The 20,272-nt window shown below is 40.8% G+C and overlaps 1 long non-coding RNA gene across 1 annotated transcript; it reads right to left on the bottom strand.

Annotated features, from left to right (window-relative positions):
• Positions 1–1,095: 1,095 nt before the first annotated feature.
• On the bottom strand, positions 1,096–6,698 carry LOC117284630. Its single transcript, XR_004515726.1, has 4 exons — positions 6,666–6,698; positions 6,408–6,506; positions 5,377–5,523; positions 1,096–1,613 (listed from the first exon to the last, which is right to left on the bottom strand). It is a non-coding gene; the product is annotated as an uncharacterized LOC117284630 (long non-coding RNA).
• Between the last annotated feature and the right edge of the window lie 13,574 nt (positions 6,699–20,272).

Here is a 20,272-nt window from a genome sequence, read left to right as displayed (position 1 = left end):
AACTTTTAAAACTCCACTAACTGCACATTGAATTTAGAATCTCTACTTAATGGGCCCATATTGACAAACTGAGCCTGATCCAGGTGTTTATTTTTGCTACCATCATCCCACACTCTTAAAATCCATTCACACAATTCTTCATCAGACCTCTGCTTGTAAGAGTTAGAAAATTCAAGACGTTCTTTGAGAACTTGTGGGTCACATGACATACCTCACATTTAGCAGTCTTCTGGGATTTGATCCTGGTCATACACCTAGAGGTAAAAGTGGGGGATGAGAGTGGTCCCAAGGAATATCATGCTTGGTAGTTGCATCAGGCAACAAAGAGATAGTTTCCTTAGGTACAGGGCAAGAGGCCAGCACCACAGGGCATTGGGGTGGGGATGACTCTATCACTGTGGGGTGGGAAGTCTCTTCCTGTGGCAAAATAATCTCATTAGAATTTGGGAGCATAGCCTTACTGGTTTCATACTCCCAAAGATCTCCATTCCAATTTATGAGGTCCTGTTCTTTCCCACTCAGTTCCTTAACTTTCACTTCACATATCCTTCAAGGCTGAGCATTCATTCAACTTCCGCTGTATTTTAGCCAGTGGAACTATGAGGGGTTGTATATGGGCTTCTGCAATCTCAGCCCCCTGGCTAAAGGAGAAAAGATGCTATTTTAGGACACACTTTGTAAAGACTTTTGGATTCTTTATTTGTATCTGGATCTGGGAATTTGAAACTTTGAGCTCATTATTTTCCTTTATTAATTTTCTCAGACTTAGAAGACTTCAAATTTTTTATGCATGTTGGGAGCTCATGATTTTTCTTTACTAGTTTGTCAAGAGATGCTAACAACAATCGACCAATATCATTATATTTCCCACTGCAAAAAAATATTTAAAAATATCACGTATAGTAGCGATGGCAAACCGTTTAGAGATGAGTGCCCAAACTGCAACCCAAAACCCACTTGTTTACCACAAAACACGAACACTGCAGTTAAATTTGAATACTAAAGTTTTAGTTTAGAAAAAAAACAACTCATACATTAACATCTTTTGTCTTAAAAGAAGAACACAATAACATGCATGGAATAGTTTCACCCCTGATGACATATAGCACCACTAAATTGCTTGCACCTCAACTGGAATTTGATTATCTTAATCAAACTGATTGACATCACTACATTAAGCAGTTCACACCACGACATATCAGTACTCCCCACAGTATCAGAAGGAGATACCACAGAAACTTTAGATCTCATCAAATTAGAGAGCCAACTCCAGGAACCACTATAGCCTCCAAAGAAATTAATCCTTACATTCTTACTCTAGAGTCTCTCCTGCTACCAAAATCTGTACCAGTTAGGGCGCACTAGAGGAATACATTGAATAAGAATGTATTCCAGAAACTTGATAAATAAAGATTTACAGTGTAGGCTTACAGTGGCCACCTGCAGAGCCAGTTGTGGGAGAATTCAAAAGGGCTATCTGCATGCTGGAGAGCCAGAGGATTCAGTCAAAATCAAAGGCCTGCATCTCACTGCAGTCTGTATGGAGAAGCTGAAGGGTCTGTGTTGAAAGGTTGAAGAGTCTGCACCTGAAAGCTGCAGTCTGTGCTGAAAGCCTGGAGAAAGATGTCCAAAGGCAAGTCAAGATGGGTGCTCCTCTGACGAAAGCGGAAGTGTGACTTCCTTCTTTCTTCCCTTTGTCTTCCACCTCAGCTGTAAGCCTATTGGTTGGTGCCGACCACACCCAGGATGTGTCTTGCCACATCCAGAAACACCCAGAACTGTGCTCAATCAATCAGCCAGGTGTTTCTTATTCAAGTTGACCCTGCAGTTAACTATCACACTGGGTATCCTACAGCCACTAAGAAATTAAAAACCCCAACAGCATTTTTATCAGAGTCCAGTTTTGTGGAGCTATAGACTCAAAGATCATCTACATACTGGGACAGTGCCCATTTTTAAAAGTTAGAGGCTTAATTTTTTGTGAGAACATTTTCAAATAGCTGGAGCTGTCTTTGAACCCTTGAGGATAGGACTATCCAAGTATATTAGATAACTTCCCTAGTGCCAGGATTAGTCCATTTAAAAAGCAAACAGATATTGTGAGTCAGGATGCAATAGTATGCAAGAGAGAGAGAGAGAGAGAGAGAGAGAGATTGAGAGAAAGAGGGAGGGAGAGAGAGAGAGAGACATCCTTAAGATCTAAGACAGTTAACCCTGTGGTTTTATTCAGTATTTGGGTTAGGATGGTGGACTGTTAATGCCACAGGAGACTGGGGCTGATATTTTCTATTTGGTTTTAGCATTAGAAGGATGGGAGTGTTCATGGGGACTGGTAATGGATCAAAAGGCCATGTTTGAGGAATTTACAAATCAGAACCTCTGGCTTAATAGGACATTATCATTTATGAGAATAATTCTTTTGGTCTTTTCAGGAAATTACAACAGGTTGGGCATGAACAACCTTTATGGGGCTCTTAGCATCCTAGACTTGCAGATCTACCTCTGATAAAATTTTCCTATTTATATCTCTAAATATAATGTCTAGTAGGTCTGATGTTAATGCTCTGAAAATGGAGATGAATATTTTGGTGATAAAGAGTTGCTACGGAGGCAAAAATATCCTCATAAAAATGGGGAAAACTTGAATGAAAATTAGTTCTCTGAAAGGCATTGTAAAGTCTTTGGCCTTAGAGATATCCTCAGCACCAGTTATAACACAAGTCTTACTAGAAAGGGGTCCAAGGGATTCAAACAAGGCAGAGAACGATGTCCCAGCTTCAAAAAAAATTTCTGTGTTTACCTGTAATACCAAGAGTTAACCAAGACTCTTGAAGGCGATATCTACTTTGTTGAAAGGGTCTTTAAGAGATCTCGGGCACCTTTAGTCATCCATAGCTGCCAACATGGGAGAGGCAGCCTGTCCTTTCTTAGGTGGAGAGGATGATCCCACCCTCGCTGTGTTCCCTCTTTGCAGAGAGGGCATGTCCCAGCAGGGCCTTGATCACCACGCTGCAGGCTCTCCACAGCAGTAGCAGCCATCTTGTCTCATATCCTTCCTCTTTGTATTTGCAGTCTTTGGAGTTTTTTTTGAGGAGGCAGGATTTTGTTTTCTAATGTCAAAGTCATTAATTGAGCCTATTCTTGTGCCTGCAGTCATTTCCCTGGGCCTTAATAGTTGTCACCACTTTGTCCTTGTTGTTGAAGACTCGAAAGGCTAAGTTTAAACTTTCATCAGTAGAGGAGTGAAGATCCAGAACCTGCTTCTGAAGTAGTCTATGAATATCTGGAGCTGACTGGCTGAAGAATTTATCCCCAATAAAACTTGTCCTACCTGTTAGTTAGGTTCAATACTATTAGCATATTTATGGAAGGTCTCATTTAAGTGTCCCAGAAATGAAGCAGGATTTTCTTTTTCACCTTGGGTGATTTCTCTAATCTTTTCGTAATTAACTGGCTTATTTATACATTTTTCTCATCACCTCAATCAAATTCATAACTATATCTTTGCACTTTCTATGATCCTCATTTCCAATCTGGTATTTCCAATGAGGATTCCTTACGGTTGGTGTATAAGTTTGGTATTATTATGCACATGCAATTTATAGGTTTTAGGCTATGCTCTTGCCCATTTATGGGCCTTTGTTTCAGGGTTGCAGATCAAAATTTGAAATTTATCTATGAATCTGTTTGGGTCCTCTGAGAACTGAGTCAATTTTTGTTAACTGTGGGTCTGATCATTCATGGAGAAAGGAATATGTACTCCCAGAACACCTTGTTTCCTCTCTGAGACTTTTTGAAGTGGAAACATTAGATTTTGAGTCATTCATGATGGCAAAGAATGTTGCTTTTTGTTACACCAGCAGGGCTGGATTCCTTTGGTAATGGGGGATAGATAGGTTGATAAGGAAGTGGAATGTGGGAAGTGGCCCTTAGAGAGGATGCAGTAGAGGAACTAGCTGGGCTAAGTTCTCAGGCTTTTTTTAGGGGCCTCTGGAGCCTTATGCCAGAGCCAGGCTGTCTGTGAAGTCTGACCCATTTTCCAGAATAAGAACTACCCAAGGAAGCAGCTCTGCTCTATTAATGCAGGGTCAGAGCCACATGATTGGTTGCTCTGCCCTGTTTTTTGTCACTGCTTAATCGAGGGTTCCCTAATAATCATGTGAATATCTGTTGCTCATGTCTAGAATGATCTGTCTTGTTCTTGGCTCTTAGCTATTCTAACCTTTACCAGTAGATCAGGAAATCAGGAAAAGGAGTTGTACATGAGAGCTGGGGTTTACTAAAAAAGAAAAAAATTACCCCTAAGATTTTATATCTAGGGATCAGTACCACACACAAAGTACTCATAGTACTGGAGGTGTTACTTAGCAACTACTATCACATATCAGAAAAAAACAGTCCATACTCTTTCCCCCTCCACTACATGGTGGGAAACACTAGGGACTGTTCCCACAGCCATGAGAAAACTCCTGAGTTTCCCAGCTCCTTTACCCTCTAGATTCCCCCTTCTCTCTGATGACTAATGTAAGAAGAAGTTAAAGGATTTGAATTTCTGACAGATGCAAGCCTGAGTGGGGAAAAAGGAAGATCAGGGCTTTCTTAGGGGGAAGATAAGAGGGAAAAAGTAAACTAGTGGACGTTTTCTCAGTTTTAGTTCATAGACTTCACCAGGCCCTGAAGATAGCATTAATTATTACCTGCATGACCACTTATTTGTGTTTGGCTTAGGACATGTTCTCAGCCACCCAAAAAAGTGGACCCATGGCATCAGGCAGACTGAGTTTATAGTCTTCAGGTTGGAGAGAGAAAAGAGAGAGGAGAGAGGGAGGGAGAGAGAAAAGATCAAAAGAGAAGTATTGAGAATTTCTTTTTATGGAGAGTATATGTAGGAGCCCAAAATGCATGTTTTAAGGAGAATGCTTCCCTTGGGTAACACCCCAAAGGCCAATCTTCTCGATAATGTCTCAGGACTGGGTTTTCTATGCCAGTCTCATAGAAATTTTTCTTGAGACGATGGATGGACTCTTCCTCATAAGTGTCTCCCTGGTGGTCACATTTTAGTTCAGTCAGATCCCGGAGTAGAGTACCCTGGCCTGAGGAAGTACCCAGGTATCTCTTGCAACCTCCTGGCCTTATGGCTTAGAGGGAGATGGTACTGCTTGTCGTTAGTGCTTTTATGTACAAGCATTCGTTTTTCAGGGTCTTGGGAATCTCTAACTGGTGGAAAGGAAAGAAAAAAAAATCCCAATGCTGCAGAAGTTTGTAGTCAAGGGGAGAGAGAGAAAAAAAGATAAGTTATGCTTCAGAGGGCAAGGGTTTAGAAGAAAAAGGGAAGAACAAAGAAAAAATATCGAAAAGCCTTCTGGCTGAACTTACCGCAGTTGTCTTCTCGATGCTGATGTCTTTTTACCTTCTGCTGTTGGCTCACAGAGAGAAAATGTCACCAGGCTGGGTCTGAGACGTCCCTGAGGCTGAAGAAAGGAGCCTATCCCACACTTGTGTTTGTAGGTTCACTGCTGACTGCTGCCATGGAAAAAAATTTTCAAGATACGTCAGTAAGAGGCATGATAATGATTTACTAGCAGACATTTAGAGTACATTCAAAATGAAATGTGGGTGCTCAGAGAAAAATGAGATGTATTATGAGCTGGAGCAGGGTGTATTTAAGGGCTTTTGGGGGTGTCTTCCACACTGAGTGGCCCAGCAAGCTGACCCTTGTCTGTCAGGTTTCACAGCTGGCACATTATGTCAGAATGTAAGCCAGCCACACGCATTTGAAATGGAGGTTTACTGGCTATCAGTATCATTGCTTTTGTGGAAGTAGAGAAATTGCAATTTACATGCGAAAAGGATGCGTTCAGAGCCCAATCTTATTGTAGCTTTAAGACCTTTCAAAAGTTTTCTGAGTGAGTTGCCTGGAGGGGAAAATGGCTTGAGTAACTTTTGTAACTTAAAGCCGAGGTTAAGGATGTTTAAAAAAATCTTGATTTCCTGGTCTCCTTTCTTCCTAATTTTTATTTTTTTCCATTGCACATGTGTCTCAAAAATTTTAAAAAAATTAATTTTAGAAATCAAAATAACTAAAGCACAGGGTAAAGCAAAAATAGAAATGAAGAGCTCACAATAAAAAGTAACGGTTCCTTCAAACTCTTCATCCACCATTTTCCAAATCTAGCTGTTTAACTAAGTCAATAAAGTTTAATTGAAAATTTAGTAAAAATAATTTTCCATAAAGTTCTTTAACATATTTCAGTTACCATATCTTGACATGGAATTATAAAACATTTTCTATATATGTATTGCTATGACAGATGTATCTCCCAAATTCTGTGCCACTAATCTTTTCTAGTAAGCCTTCTTCACTTTCCTCACTGCTAGCACAAAATACTGGACATCTAGACACTCACATCTTAAGAGGAGCCATTTATTTTGGTTCAGTTATGTCCTTGGTCAGCTGGCTACAGAGGAGAAATAGGAAGGCAGAGGGACATAGCACGGGAAATTTTCTTAACCCATGGCAACCAGGGAGGAGGGAGGGAGGGAGAGAGAGAGAGAAAAAGAGGGAGGGAGAGAGGGAGGGAGAGAGAGACTTAGTTACTTTCCTTGTTGCTGAGACAGATAACCAACACCCCCAAGTTAAGAGAGGAAAGATCTATTTAGCTCACGGTTTGAAGAGGCTTCGGTCTGTAATCAGCTGGCTCTATGGCAGTGCAACAAGGCAGAGGGGCAACACAGAGGAGAAACAGTTCATGGCAGACAGAAGGTAGCAAAGTAACAAGGCATGACCACAGCTCTTTCTAGCCCTTTTATCTTCCCCAGAGTTCTTAAGGCGGGTAGCACTTGCACCTTTAGTCCTAGTGACCTTTGGCCTGGCATTGCATCATGAATCAATTCCAGCGTCACACACTGGAGATCCAGTCACCTCTGAAAAAGCCCCACCTAACACTGCAGGAGGCTCTGGGGGTCATCTAGACACAGCCACAACACGGTGCTCCTGGTTCCCTAAAGATTCATACACAACCCTTTATGCAAAAGGCATTTAGCCAGTCTCCCAAGCGTCACTGAAGTCCCAACATTTTCAGTACTGCTGAAAAGTCCAAGTTCAAAGTATCCTCTCAGGTTTAAGGCAAACTCTGGCTGCAGACCTCTGTACAAATGAAAAGAAAGTTAAACCAACAGACAATTTCCAACATACAAAGGCACAAAGTAGACATTTCTATTCCCAATGTTATTACAAACAGGGGGATAGCAAGGAATGGGAACAAAACAACACCCAAATCTGGCAGGGCAAACATTAAATCCCACAGTTTCACTCCCAGCATCCCCGGCAATCTGTGGTGAGTTGTGCACTCCAAAGGGCTTGCAAGGCTCTGCTGCAGCAGCACTTCTGGTGTTGTCACTTCCATGGCTCCTCTCTTTGGCTGGCTCTGTTCACTCCTTGCAGCTTTCCTTGGATTATCCATGTTCCTGGCTTCTCCAAACTCCTGAAGTCTGCACTGCACTTTCAGCCTCACACACAGCTTCACACACTGTCCTCTCAGGGGCAACCTGCCTGACCTCCCAAGCCGTTCTTGTGAAATCTGGGTGGAAGCCTCCCTGACCCACAGCTCCTGCATTCTGCTTGCATCTAAAACCATCACCTTGTGGATGATGCCAAGGTCTGCTGCCAGCTGGAGCAGTAGCCCGGCTTCCCTTTCTTGGCTGTTAGGTGTTGTAGGGCTATAGGGCTGTGCCTATGAACCAAATTCCGAGGAAAAATTTCCTTAAGCCTCGCCATTCTGGAACATGATGCTGTGGAGCTCTCTTCTCAAAGCAAAATCACTTTTGCAATTTTGAAGCTGCAAAAGGTAGTCCTGCTGCTTCTCGTGATGCCCTCAGGCTATCTTTTCTATTTTCCTGTTCCGTCTCAGCAAGTGAGATCTCCTCTGCTCTGTCTTTTCAGTCCACAGCTTTACCGGATCTTCCTTTCTGGCCAAACTCAAAACATTTTAAATCATTCCACTGGGCTTTTATGCTCTTGACTATCAACCTAAATCTGTCTAAAAGTCCTCAACCGCAGCCATGCCTCTGTTGCAACATTAGACTCCTTTGAAATTTCTTCTGCATGATTAATAAGTCTCCTACCCTTAATCTCAGCCTCAAGCAAAGTCTCTGGATGTGAGCAAAATGCAGAGAAACTTTCTGTCAAGCCATAACATACTTTGTCTGGAGTCCAACAGCTAATGCAGTCTTCTCAATAGAAAACTCTTGAGCTTGGTGGTTACCAGCAGTATTTCCATCAGCCTTCTGGTCTTCTGAACTCTGACCAGAATCTCCTATCAAGTACAGCCTATGGCATTTCACCTCTACTTTTTCAACCAGCATCTACAAACCTTTCCTAACTTTTCCCCTTCCCACAAGCCAGTTCCAAAGGCTTCTAAGAAAACATGGTCAGGTACAGTCACAGCAACAACCCCACTTCTCTGGTATCAAATTCTTAGTTACTTTTCTCTTGTTGCTGAGACAAAATAGCCAATACCCAAAGTTAAAGGGGAAAAGGTTTATTTAGCTCACACTTTGTAGAGGTGCTAGTCCATCATTGGCTGGCTACAAGGCATGGTGACACATGGCAGACAGGCATCATAGAGATGAAACAGCTCATTGCAGGCAGAAGACAGCAAAAGCAGCAAGGGACCTATTATGGCCTGTGTTTGTATATGGGTCTGTCTGCACATTGGAGACTGAGGGATCCGGGTGAAGGTCTGAGCTCACTGCAGTATCCTGTGCAAGTCCGTATCTGGAGGCTGATTAGTCTGTGATGGAGGCCTGAAGAATCCACACTGGAAGGATACAGGAATCCGAGCTGAAGCTCAAGGGTCTGTGCTGGAAGCCAGGAGATGACGTCCTAGGTGAAGGCAAGGACTGGAGCTCCTCAGAAGGAACAGAACCACCCTTCTTCATTTCCACTTTACACCATCCAGGCGAGCCACCCAGAGTGGGTCTTCCACACCCTGGGGCGTGGGACTGCTGAGCCAAGTTAATTCAGGTTCTTTTATTCAAGTTCACACAATCAGTCAACCTAGAGAGAGGGAGAGGGAGGAAGAGGGGGAGGGGGGAAGGGGCAGAGGGAGAGAGAGAGAGAGAGAGAGAGGGAGAGAGGGAGAACTCCATGGACATGGGTGTACCCTACCCTTCCAGGTCATATTCTCAGTGGCCCCCTCCAACCAGGCCCTTTCTCCTAGCAGTGACACAGTTAATCTTGTATAAACCAGAATTCTTTGTCTCATGAAGTTGAAAACTAAATTAATACATAAAAGGAGGAATTTAGGAGAATATTTTTTGGGAATAACACTAAGAAAAATGCTCTTGGTAGATATCCAAGAGGGGATTCTGAACATGCCTGATATGCTGTCTTTGTTTTGGCCATATGTATAGGGACTTGTATTAAACAAGTGACTCTGTGGGCTTAAAGGAAATCAGTTATTTAGCTGGTCACAGCAAGCTGAATTCCAAGGAAACTTGTTACTTTGCAATTTAATTTTTTCCAAGTCTAGTCTGGAGGAGTTGTTAACTAACAGCACACTTATTTCTCAGAAAATGCCTCTTATTTTCCCTTTCTTATCCTAACTTTTTATAATTTGTTCTTGTGTTTTCTTTTACATTTCTAAGCACAACCAGATGCTCGAGTTACTTTTAAATGCTGGGCTATTTTCCTTTGAGACCCTATAGTTGGGCTGCTCTAATTGCCTTACCTATAATCACTGAACTAAACTACTATAGCAGCAAGTCAGTTATCATACTCCTGTAATCCCATAACTTTTGACTTGCATGAGAATTATGAGGGATATTTCAGATCTAGACCATAATATAGTATAAATGCATCACTTTCAGTTTCTCAAAGTGATTTTTTTTCTAAATTTAAAACAATAGAAAACTACATCTCTTTCCTATCCATATTCTTTTTCTTTTTGTACAATCATAAATGTTATCTTAAGCCAGAGGAAAGACATAAAAAATGATTTATCCAAGTATACAAGGCCTCCAGGAGGATTTAGATCATCAGTTAAGATTTGATTTTTTTCTTTTTTCTTTTTTGGCCAAGAGACTCATAAAGAAGTGAGACAATTTTCTCACTATATTTTGTTGGAGAATTTGGTCTAAAAATGATATAGTAATAAAGCTTTAAGACTCAAACCAGAACATTTAGCAAGATGTTAATATTTAAATTGTACTATTTTAATATTATTTGATAAAACATTAATAAGTGGTGTTTTTGACTATGGTTATCCAATTGGGATTTTTAAAAATAAATAATCAGAACAGAGTGAATACTTAAAAAATTAAGAGTATTAATAAAACTTAATGTTCAAATTTTATGTAAAGAAAATATATTTCTTTCTTTGTTTACATGTGATCTGCTTGATTTAGTATAGCCATAGGAGGAGAAAGATATTCCCTTTTTGGGACAAAAGTGCCTTCATCATCACTGTGTATTGATCATTCCTAAAATATATAACATGGATTTAAGTCTGAGAAATCCTATGCTCTACAATCAGAGAGCTTTTGATCTATATTAAAGAAATGTATCAGAGGGCCAGGATAAATGTAGACAACAGGGGCTGTCACCACACGATTAATTCAGCAGATATATGCCAGGCTCTTTTGTAAAGTGAGCAGAGAACTGCAAGCACAAAGTCTAAATGGCAAGTGGTAAGAAGTTACATTTAATGAAGACCATGAGAAGTTGTACTCAGGGCAACTGCATGACAAGGAAAATATGGCAGGAAAATATGGCATAACCATACTAGGATGACAGGAAAGTAAAAGCACAGCAGACAGACACATTGGGCTTTCAGAATCTAAAGGATATGCACCTCAGCTCAGATTCCTCAGTCTGTGTATCTAAGTATGATTGACAGGAGTGATTGACAGGGTGCTGGGTCATCTCAGGGGCTCTCCACATGTGTCTGGCCTAGAAGTTACCCTGATTTTAGTTAAGTTATGAGATGTAGTCCATAATTATGAATTCTTGATAAGGTTTGAGGAGGGTTAAAGTTACTGAAGGTCAGGGTAAGAATATTTAACACATATGTGTTCCTGCCTCAACTGGCAAAGACCTCTTGAGTTTTGTTATGCTGTTCTCTACTTCTCTTAGGACGATGGAAGAAGGAATGGCCATAGTGCACTGTTTGACTTTAAATGTGTGGAAAGCAGTGATTTCTGCAGCTTTATTATTATTCCTGCACTGTTTCCAGCCAAGAGCCCAGGTCTTGGAAAACCTTTCAGGGGCACTGAAGGAAGTTCCACCTTCCATGGCTACTTCCGGCTGAATAGGGGAATTGGCCCTACCTACACAAAGGCCAAGGAACTCTCAATTTGTCTGACTTTTGAGTTCAAGGGAGCTGAGTTCTTCCTCCAAGGATTTCTTACTGAACCGAGGATGTGGAGCCAGGTTTCATTCCTGGGCTAGGGTTGTCATTAGTAGTTCAACAACTGTCAAAAAAGAAAAAAAATTTGACCAAAAGATTTAGTATACGAGATCTAAATAGTAAGGTTATAAGCAGTGTTATAAAAGGCATGCCTGGGTCAGTAGCCAAAATCCCCAATTCCAGGTATTTGGCCAAGACATCTGTGACTCAGATAGTTCTTCATGGATCTTAGAAGCAAGATCAACATTTTTTTTTTCTGTATCTCTCACTATTTCAGACTTATTGGCATAGAAACTACATTCTTCTTGTAGAGAAACTTAATCCCTCTGTTTCAGCAGTTAAGAGCTGTAGTCACCTATGATGTTGCATGGCCACCACTGATAGTGAGTCTATTTAATCTGAAGATGGCAATTCCTTCATGGTCCTGGAAAATTCATCTAGACTCTCTGGAAAGTCCTTAGGGAGATGTTGATTATAGGAGAAAGACGTGTCTAGCTTTAAAGTATTATGTAAGTAATCAGTTTATTATTTCCTGAGAGGAATTTTTTTAATCATCTAGGAGGATCCCCCCAAGACAGAAAAAGCCCAAAGAGGTCATGTTATAGTGTGGTTCAAGGACCTCAAGAATGGCAAAGAAGGGAGTAACAAGACTAGCTGTATAATTTATGTAGATGAAACAAATCGTTTTACTTATCTGGTTCAAATGGGTGCTTGGTGTTTTCGTTACTGAAAGGAAGCTTGAGGTTGTCCACTGGCTCATAGCTGCATGAGAATTTTGGCCTCTCTTCTTCATTTTATGACATCTCAGGCAACTTGGATTTTACCCTGGATAGGTGGTCAAACTATCTATGGTGACCCCTCAATGGTAGCAGGAATAGTTAAAGGGTTGTGCAAGGGCCCTTGCACTTGGGTGTGAGTTGATCCTGGGGTACATCCACCTTCCATGTCTGGACCAGGTCCTGGATATTAGAGTGATATTGAGCTGACAATTCCAAGTCCCTAGGATGGACTTGCTTCCTTATTCGTGGAGAGGCTGTTAGAGAGATCCTAGATGGGCCACTGGTTGAAGAAGCTGAGAAGCTTTGGTGTCAGTAAGTCCAGTGTCAAAAATTGTCTCCCATAGAGCATCTCAAATTAGCTAAGATTAAGTTTGGACTTGGGGCTACCCAAACCTCATTAAGGGATTTAGTCAGAGAGCTAGTCACTTATGGTGGGTTTCTTTCTTTCTTTTTTTCTCATTGAGTTTATTGGTACTTTTTAAGTATACAGTTAGATTTATTATTCAGATCTTGTATCTTTACATGACAGGTCTTGGTTCTCAGTTTTGCCCCATACCCCCGCCCTCCTTTTACCCTATGGTGGCTTTCTTGACATAGCTTGGCTAAAGCCATCTTGAAAGTTTGACTGACTTATTTGACCTTTCCTGATGATTGTGGTCTCTGTGCAGTGTGCTGTGTTTGGCAACTTGCTGTGTGACTTGGGATGTAATATAGGGTCCAGTATCACTCTGGATAGGCCTAGGAAGTACAGACCAAGGAGTCACTTCTTTAAGGACTTTTACCACCTCCAAGTAGGGAAGGCTTGTCCATCCAGTAATGGTAACGGCGTATACCAAGAAGTGTGTGCCCCTTACACGTAGGCACATGGGTGAAGTCTATTTGCACATATTCATGGATGGACTCACACTTTCATATTGTTTCAGTCAATTGAGGAGGATGAGTCTGGACTATGGAGCGCATGGACAGGACACATTTTACAGAATGGGTTACAATATTATGGATTCCTGGACCTAAAACAAGCCTATGTGCCACAACAGAGGTGATGTCTTGCCCTAGGAGGAATTGTTTTGGAAAGCAGCCAATTTGGCCATAGAATCCTAGGAGTATTATCCTAGGAGACAGGATCAAAGGAGGCTTGCTGTCCAAGGCAAGGGATATCTTGTTTAAAGGTAATGCTACCTTGTTTAAAAGATTTACTGCCTTGAGGAGATTAAGGATTTTCGTTCCATGTTTCATTGGCAACTGGCAATTAGTCAAAAGTCCCCTTTCTTTACTCATGGCTACATGAGCATTTAAGACAAGAAAAGCACACTTGCAGTCAGTACGTATGTTGATCCTGGGCAAGTCGGAGCACCTGTGTGAGGGCAAGAAGTTCTGCCTTTTGAGCCAAAGTCCCAGGACGGAGTCCCCTTACTTCAGTGACCTGGACTAGATGATGATGGAATGACCTGCCCTCCTAATGCCATCATGTATGAGACTGCTGCCATCTGGGAACCATGCACTATGTGCCTGTCAGTGGTTGGTATCTCAGGTCACAGGTTCTACCTGGTGCTTAGTTGGGAGAAGGGCAGCAAGACAAAACAAGTGTACTGCTCATGAAGACTTGCTTGAGGGTCTTCCATTCAAAGACAACAAATACTGCAAGCTAAACACACGGGCATAAAAGAAGGCATATTTCAAATCAAGGGCAGAGAGCTAATTAGTGTTTCCTGGGCTCTGTGCTAGAAGGGTAAGTGGGAATGTTACTTATGGGCAAATCAGTACCACTGCCTTGTCTGGCGTGCTGTATTAGGTGATACTGTCTTGATTGCTTGACTATTTTTAAAATAGGTACATTGGGTGGGTGGGAAGTGGTGTGGCACCATAACCCTGCAGCAAACAAACAAACAAACACACAAACAGAAACCCATGTCTGGCTTCTTTCTTAAGGTAATAACTTTCTTCTACGAGAAGAACTTTAGATCTCATATACCCCATATAGATTAGCATCCTTTAGCTGAATGACTGCTGGAGGGAACTTCACAGCCCTTCCTGGTGCTGCCACACCACGCTTGGGAATCAACTCCTAGCAGGGAAATCAGACCCCATGGGGTCAGGATACCTAAATTCCTAGCAGTGAAGACATAGGTTGGAAAGGTTTGAATGTCAGAATGGCCCTGAGTAGGAAGAGTTTATATCTTACAATTACTTTTACGTGACACTGTGGTATAACCATAAATGCAACTTCAAAAGATAAATCTTACAAATGACAATTCAGGAGGGGATAAAGAAAGCTCTCTGGCTCACTCAACAAGGCCCACAACAACTTTAGAATGTGGTGAAAGCTCATCTCAATAAGAAAGTTGAATAAGTCGTCCTTGCATCACAGAGAAATATAATCTGCTCCCTTCTTTTTGAGTTGCCCGAGGCTCCTGTAAGGCGATGGGGATACACTTGTGCAGGATCCAGCACTTGCTATCCGGGCCTTTTTCCCTGGCCACTATGGTGATGGACAATCCCATCCCTCTCTGGGTGTGAGTGCAGTCCCTTTCCAATGCCAAGGATAGGCCTGGCGAGTGTTAGGCAGTTCCTGAGGGAATTCCTTCGCCCAGCCCCCCAATTGCTTGCACTTGAAGCAGCCTGACTTGCTTCTTTCACATTTTGGATAACCGCAGTTTCACTTAGAAATGTGTGCTTTGTCCTGAGCCTTCTCAATTAGGGAGAGTGTGGCTTTAGCCTGCTTCCTTTCCATATTCAGAGAGGACTCTCATTTGTCCTCTACTTCATTATAATTATCAAAGACCAAATAAGCTACATCAACCAATTGATTTACCTTAGTTTTGGGGCCCAGTTGGAGTTTTGAAGCTGTCTGGAGGACTCTGTCAAGGGCAAAGCATCTCAATTCCAGTGTGGGTTGGTGTGGTCTCCATTGTCAGCAGCTATACCAAAGCTGTGACCCTCAACTGCTGGCTGCCTCCTTTTGGCTGGGCTCAGGTCCCTCCTAGAAGAGTCACTGCTGCTGAGAAGGAATTCCCATGTTGCATGGGCCAAAAACAAAATACAGCCCCAACCATTCAGTAGGAGCCTTCTTGATCCCTGCAAAGGTGGAAGACTTTTGCTCAACAATCTGCTCAGCTCCAAATGGTGATCAGATTGACGGCTCATCCCCGTCCCATGCACCCAACAAAGGGAAAGAGAGAAAGAGAATCTCCTTGAGTGAGTTGGGGGCTACCTTCCTATTTGATGGGCTTCTTGGCCACTGATTGATACCTGGTCTGATTTCTTCTGGCTGGGGTTCATCAAACATTATAGCATGGAATTCAGCAGATAAATTTGTCATGGAATTCAGGCTCTTGGGCACAACCAGCAAAGAATTGTGTGCACAAAGTTCAAATGCCAAGTGAAAAGTGGCCACATTTATTTAAGATCATGAGAAGTTGTGCTCAGGGCAAGTTTGTTCCCACAAAAACATGGCATAAACAGAAAAGTGGTGTTAGGATGGTAGGAAAGTGAAAGCACTGCATACAGGTAAATCAGGCTTTCAGAATTTAAAGAATATGCACCTCTGCCCTGAATTCTCCCCTTGAATCTCTAGGTACCAGGAATGCCTGACCTTGCGCTGTGTCATCTCAGGAGCTCTCATACACATTTGTCCCAGAATTCACTCTATTCTTAATCACATTTATTGGATGTAGTACATATTCACGAACCCTCAGTAAGAAGAAGGGTAAAGATGACTGAAACTCAGGCCAAGAGATCCAACATACACGTGCTCTTGCCTAAAATGACCAAGACCTCTTGGGATTTTATTATGTTATTCTCTATTTTTCTTAGGACAGTGGAAGAAGGAATGACCCTTGGATGCTGTTTTAGATTTAAATGGGTGGATGGGAGTGATTTCTTCAGCTTTATTGCTCTACCTGCACCAGGACTGTAGGGAGAACCACACTCTTAATTCATTGAACTACTTTAATATCCTTGCCACTTATTGCATAGAATGTTACCTTTTAAGGCTCCAAAATGTTATTTAAACTATATTCCCCACATCTGAAATGACTAAAACGTTCTCTTCCACATCTGCTAAAATCCTAACTTCACATAATTCAAAACCATTATTTATATCTGTGATAGACAAGAGTGTGGCTCTTAAAAATTAAGAGGGGGCTAGGACTTCAGATAAGCGGCACCTCACCTGCCTTGCAAGTACAAGGGTCCTGAATTTGATCCCTGCTACAAAACAAAACAAAACAAAACAAAACACAAAAAACAAAAAACAAAAAACAGACAAACAAAAAACAAAAAGAAAACAAAACTAATAGGGAATCTTACTAAAACAGCTTCTGCTTCTACAGGCAGACTCTATAGTTAGAGCAGTTAGAAAGACAAAGGAAGGAGAAACTAGACAGAAAGAGGCACCCAGAAACACAATTACCATTAGAACTTATTAGAAAGTGGTAACAAAGCATAGATGGTCAGGTTCATTTAAAGGAAACTATTAATTCAAAGTGTCTTTTCACATACAATATTTGCACTACGATGTAAGCCAGCCACCCACTTACAATGAACATTTCAATAGCAATACCAGTGGTAGTGTGATTTCAAGCCCCAGGATCAGCAGTGGAGGAATAAGAACCCATGGGAAGAGGCAACATGTTCCAAAATCATCAGTAAAGGCACAAAGGAAATTGCACTGCATGGCCTGGTGAGTTGTAATCAAGGAGAGAAGGGAAGGGGAGGAGCCTTGGGTCTGAATTAAGGCACACAGCCTTGCATATCACACTGCATGGGCAAGATACAGTCATGGGCTGGGATGGTGACTTCTAATCTGGCAGAAAGAAAACTGACAGAGAAGTACTGAGAAAGGTTGTTTAGCACTAACTTGTGGACCTCATCCCAACTGAAGAGAAATATTAAAGAATGAGGCATAAATTTCCTGTTGTAAATATAATTTTGCTTTATAACTCCATTAATTCAGCTTGCTATGCCAATAACCTCACCATAAAAAACATGAATTTTCATGGAGGTCACCAAAAATCCTCTTTTTTGTTCTTTGTTGGTCTGTATTGTATTTCCTCTTTATTGCTTTGTATTGGAACTGAGTTACCAACACTGGTTAGTTATAGCCATGTTGCCTTCTGAGTTTTACCACTAGAGCATGGGACAGGAAGAGCAATTCATTGGGTTGTAATAACTGTACAAGCAAAAGGTGCTTGACATTCAGAACTCAAGTGTTATCTGTTGGCAGTATTTGTTTTTTCAAATGCTTTGCTTCCTTTGAGAACACTGCACACTAAATATTTTAGTACATTCAGGTTCCAAAATTCAGTAGAAGACACAGAAACAGGATTCAAGGTCTAACATATGTGTTATACAGATAAGAAATTGGAGTATTATCTGTGCAAATTGACTGGCAATTACAAATGCCGTTGTTTTGCTCTCCCTTCCCTGCTACACATAAGGGTTTTGCATGGCAGCTTTGTTTTCACAGGAATTTTCTCTTTGATGTTCTCTTTCTGGGCTCATGTCCACTTCTTTTAGAAATGTGTTTTTTGGACAAATGTTCATAATTGTACAGAGTTTTTCCACTCATATTAGGAATCTAAAAGTTCTGATAACATCGTAGTTCTACCCTTTATCCATTTAGCTTTAAAACATTTCTTCATTAGTGCATGGTTTGCAGTACACAATTTTTACATTTCCTGTGAGGAACTGATACAGGTACACAAGGCATCTTTAGTTCTTGATTTCTTTCTTTGGTACCGGGGATCGCACTTGGAACCTTGCGCTTGCAAGGCAGGCAGCGGAGCCACTGAGCTGAATCACCGGCTGTCAATTTCTTTATTTAAGCCCCTCTTCTTCCCCTTGTCCACCTCCCTCCATCTCTTGGTCTCCTTCTGCTTTGAGAAAAATCTGCTGTTATTCTGTCTTTCATTTTGCTCTTTGGTAATACTTTGATTTCTCATATAAGAGAAATCGTGATATTTATGCATGTGTGACTCATTTATATTGCTTAATATTATGGTTTCAAAGTGCATCCATTTTACCACAAATGATTCAAGTTTCTCTTCCTTTATGGTGGGATACTACTTCGTCATGTATGAAGACCATATTTTTTTAATGCATTCCTCTGTTGATGGACAGAGAGGCCATTTCTAAGTGTTTATGTATCATGAGTTGTGCTGTTATAAACATGGGTATGCATGTATCGATGTAATATGATGTCTTCAGTTCTTTCAGGAAGATAATTAGAAGAGGAACAGCTGGACTGAGTGGAATTTCTAGTTTTGTGAGGAATCCTCATACTGATTTTCAAAGTGGTTGTACTACTTTATATTCCCACCAACAGTGAGAGGGATTCCTTTTTCCCTGCAGTCTTTCCAGCATTTGTAATTTGATTTGTTGGCAATGGGTATTTTCTTCTGGGAATCTCAGTGTTGTTTTAATGCTTTTCTCCATTGGTCAGCAAGTTGAACATTTCTTCATATATTTATTGACCATTTGTACTTCTTCTATGAAGTATCTATACGTTTCAGTTGATTGAGTCTTCTACTTTGGTCTAATTTTTTTGAGTTCTTTATATGCTCTACATATGAGCCCTCTGTCTGAGGAATGGCTGGAAAATTTTTCCCCATAGTACAGGTTGAACTTTCATCCTGAAGTTGTTTCCTTTGTTTAAAGGTTTAATATGATCCCAGTTATTGATTCTTGGGACTATTTTCTGTGCAACTAGGGTTCTGTTGTGAAAGCGCTTGTCTACACCTATGACTTGCAGAGTTTTACCTGTCTTCCCGCAGGTTAAGTGCTTCTGTTTTAACGCATACCTCTTTGACCCATTGTTATTGTAGTTTAGTACATGGTGAAAGATACGGGACTACATTCAGTCTTCTGCATGTAGACACACAGGTTTGCATCATCATTTAGTAAAGAGGCTGTCTTTCTTCCAGTGTATGTTTTGGTCACCTGTGTCACAGAGAAAACAATTCAGCGTACTTGTGGTTGTTTCAGTATCCTCTATTCTGTTTCTTTGATCCTCATGTCCTTTTTTGTTTTCCCATTGCCATGTTTATCTCTGTAGTTTTGTAATATAGCTTAAAGTCTGGGATTGTGATGCCTCCTACTTTGCAATTTTTTGACCAGGATTGCTTTTATAATTCTGTGTCTCTTCTGGTTCCATATGAATTTTAGAGATATTTATTAAGTTCTGTGAAGAATGCTATTGAAATTTTGATTAGGATTATATTAAATATGCATGTAAATTTTGGAAGCAAGGTCATTTTGACACTGTCTTCCCTATCCAGGCACAGGGAATATTTCCTTTTTCTTATGTCCTGTTCAATTTCCTTTTTCAGAGTGCTACAGTTTTCATTGTAGACATCTTTTACTTCCTTAGTTAAGTTAATAATTAAGTATTTGATATCTTGTTTCTATTGTTATTTTTATTTTTTCCTAATTTCTTTTTCATTGGATTTATTATTCATGTACAGGAATGCTATTGATTTTTGTGTGTTGAGTTTGAAATACTGCTTCATTACTGAATTTGATTATTAATTCTAAGACTCAGTGGATTTTATTGTTTGGTTCTTCTATGTAGAGAGGATCATATCTTCTGGAAATAATGATAATTTGACATCTTCCTTTCCTGTCTAAATTCCTCTTATTTCTTTTTCTTGCCTAATTGGTTTTGCTAATGTTACACATACTATGTCAAAGAAGGGCTGTGATAGTACATAAGATCCTAAAGACATAACTGACATTGGGAAATGGGAAGAAAAGGGCTAACGGTGTAGGGAAAGTGGGAAGAGTAGGGGAAAGCTAATAAGGGAAAAGAAAAAACTGTGAGAAAATGAAAAGATGGAAATGAAGTGTTTGTAAATGGGGAGGGGATGAGGGGGTGAAGGGAGGGCAGGGACAAGGGGAAAAAATGAGAACCAAGACCTGTCATGTAAAGGTACAAGATCCCAATAATGAATGTAACTGTACTGTATACCTAAAATGTACCAATAAAATAAATTTTTAAAAAGGGGGGCTGTGATAGTAGACATCCTTGCTTTTTCCTGATTTTAGAGGGAAAGCTTTCAGTTTTTCATCATTTAATATGATGTTGGC

Source organism: Fukomys damarensis, unplaced genomic scaffold, assembly GCF_012274545.1.
Source record: "Fukomys damarensis isolate Sample0158 unplaced genomic scaffold, DMR_v1.0_HiC HiC_scaffold_38, whole genome shotgun sequence".
Taxonomy (NCBI): Eukaryota; Metazoa; Chordata; class Mammalia; order Rodentia; family Bathyergidae; genus Fukomys; species Fukomys damarensis.
This window is presented reverse-complemented; position numbering and strand designations above follow the sequence as displayed.